Consider the following 3,174-nt stretch of genomic DNA (forward strand, 5'->3'; position numbering starts at 1 on the left):
GTTGCCAGTCCGGGCTCTCTCCTTCCACGGCATCTTGAACCCACCCTCCAATTCAGGTCATGTCTAAAGGAGGATTGGTCTTGTCTGATCTTCTAGGGCCACCTCAAGGAAGATCTACACCTTTTACCCTGCCACAATGTGAGCTTGATGTTTCTCTTCTGTTTGGTCTGCCACTGGTGAACCACTAACTTCTGGCCAGCCAGGAGTCACAGGTTCCAGCCTGGCAAGGGGAGATGTGATCAGTGGGAAAACTCTCCCTGGTGGCTTCCCCAGCTGTGGAAGGGGTTGAAATGCAATGGAAGATCTGGGAATAAATCACCACAGGTGGATGCTCAGAGGCTTAATAATGCATTAGCCTGGGTTATGGGTGACACTTGACATCATGCTGCAATTGTCACCAAGCATCTTGGCAGTGCCCTGGGCCTCAGCAGGATCAGGTTGGTTGACTCCTCCATTAAAGTACCAAAGTTTTTCTACATAATCATGTTTTGTCCAAAGTGTCAGTGCTCTGGGCTTTTTTCATGCTGTGGCATGAAAAATACTGGTTTATACCTTTTAAATTAGCTACTGCTTTCTATAGGAGTGCAAAACGATTCCAAAAATCTTTGCAAATGCTTCTGTTTCCAGCAACCCGTTGCAATTCTACTCTGCTCTGGTGAGGCCCCACCTGAAGTTCTGCATCCGGGGGGTCCTCAGGACGAGAAGGACGTAGAGCTGCTGGACAGAGTCCAGAGGAGACCACGGAGGTGCTCCGAGGGCTGAGCACCTCTGCTCTGGAGACAGGCTGGGAGAGCTGGGGGTGTTCTCCAGGTGAAGGGTCTGGGGACACCTTATGTCAGCCTTTCTGTACATAATGGGGTTTTGGAAGAATCATGGACACAGATTTTTTAGCAGGGCCTGATGTGACAGAACAAGGGGTGAAGTCTTTAAACTGAAGTAGTGTCAACTTAGGGTAGGTATAAGGAAGAAGTTTTTTCTGCTGAGAGTGGTGAGGCCCTGGCACACATCTCCCAGGGAAGCTGTGGCTGCCCCTGGATCCCTGGCAGTGTCCAAGGCCAGGCTGGACAGGGCTCAGAACAATCTGGGATAGTGGAAGGTGTCTCTGCCTACGGCAAGGGGTGGAATGAGATGAGGTTTAAGGTCCCTTCCAACCCAAACCATCCTGGGATTCTATTTCATGACACTGAGTCATGTGCCATGTTGTTCAGAACATGAATTTGTGATATTAGATAAGACCAGTTCTTGTCTGGGGCAGCTTTTTGCTGTTTGGTGGGAAATTAAGATGTGCATTTCTTTTCTTTCTCTGCCAGCAGCTTCACTTGCAGTGCATTGAGCACCAGAAGATCTTCCAAACACTCTGCTGAACATAAACCTTACCCTGTGTTTTCTTTGGCATCTGTGCAGGAAACTGCCAAGTCCTGAAACAAATGGGTGCAGGAAATGTTCTGGTGCTGGTGTTATGCCAAGGTAGGTGCTAGTGCTGAATCCTGACACTGCCTAAAACCTTCCCTCTCCTGGGGTGGGATTTGCAAGGGAGATGCTGGGTAAGGGGAGCAATAAATAACACTGCTCTCCCAGGTGGGGTGAGACCTAAGAGACCAGAACAAGACCTGACAACTAACTGCTGAGTCTTGGCAGCCTTCTGTGGTGTCCAAAATCTTGTTCCTGGCAGCGGCGGAAACATTAGGGATCTTTCCGTGTCTTCAGACTGCTATGGCTTTGCTATGTGACCAGAGGCCAGGGAATCAGCTGTCTGTGGGCAAGGTGGTTAAATCCAGGCAAAAGGTGCACGGATTTTGCAGCTTTTAGCGGAATAAAATGAAATATCCACCTGATGGCAGCAGAGAACAGGGAATTGGAGAGCCCGGGCTGTGTGAGCGGTCGCCAGCCCCGCTGGCTGCTCAGCGCCCAACGTGCATCGGGGATCCCCAAAATGTGGAACATGCTTTGGGGATGTGGCCTTTCCATGGCAACAGCCGATGTCCCCTGTCCCCGAAAGAGCTCACTCACATCATCTCTGTGCCCTCCTGGAGAGGAAAAGGCCATGTGGGGTTCAGGTGCCACTTTTGGGGATGCCAGGGTACGATGAGCAGCGTGAAGTGCCTGGTGTGGTTGGAGGATGGCTTCTGCCCAGCAGCAGCATCTCCAAAATCCATGTGCCAGAGGGCTGTGATGGCACAGCTGCAGGCTGGGTGCCCAGAGTGGCCCCTGCCAGTGGTCCTGGCTCCAGACACTGTCCCTTCAGCCATGGGCATGATCCTGGTGGTGGCTGTCGGTATCAGGGGGAGTGGGAGAACAGGACATGGATGGACCTAGCTGGGAATTTGGGCACTTCCCATGACGTGTTCGAGCACAAGAGCCCCCAAAGCAAAACTGGGGAGCTATTTTAGAAAGGACAGAAGAACTGAAAAGCAGGAGAAGGGTTGGTATCAATGCAGGTCTTGGGGAAAGGGGTGAGACCAGTGACCACAACTTGTAGCAGGCACCTTTCTGCAGAGCACAAAAGGCTTTTTGTGGCCATACAATCAGCATCTTTCCAGGGTTTGCTGGAATAGGCAAGGATGTGGGTATTCCTGTGTGCCACAGAGTCATGGCAGCCGTCTGTGGCACATTGCACTGAAGACAACTTTTTTTTTTCCTTAATTGAAACTCTTGTTTCAATTCCTGATCCTGTAACTTTGACTTCTATTCTGACAAACTTTGGGTCATGGGAGGGGTAGTCAAGAAAAGTTTTACGGAATGTCTCAAAGGAGCACTCTTAAAGCAAAATAACTTCTTGTATTTAAAATGTTTTCCTTTTGGAATTTGATTCCATTGGGAAAAAATGTACTTTTAAGTGCTCCATTTGAAAAAAAAGTGCAAAGCCCGTCCTGCACCTTCCCTCCCCAAACCCTGCTAGGATGTCCCTACCATTGCCATCAGCTCAGGTCACTAGCCAGGAGAGAGGATGATTTGCTGCCATGAAAACATGGGGCTGCTTCAACCTGAAGCCGCTTCCAAAACCAACCAGGGAGTGGGAGCTTGTTGTCATCCCAAAGGTAAATCCTGTGCCTATCCCTAATGCCTGGGCTCTTGTTTCCATGTGGTTCAAGGGACCAAAGGGGAAAAAAAAAACAAACAAGAAGGAACAAACCCAAACACAACTGTTTGAAAACCATTGCTTTTATTGAAAAC

This window comes from Aphelocoma coerulescens, assembly GCF_041296385.1.
Source record: "Aphelocoma coerulescens isolate FSJ_1873_10779 chromosome Z unlocalized genomic scaffold, UR_Acoe_1.0 ChrZ, whole genome shotgun sequence".
Taxonomy (NCBI): Eukaryota; Metazoa; Chordata; class Aves; order Passeriformes; family Corvidae; genus Aphelocoma; species Aphelocoma coerulescens.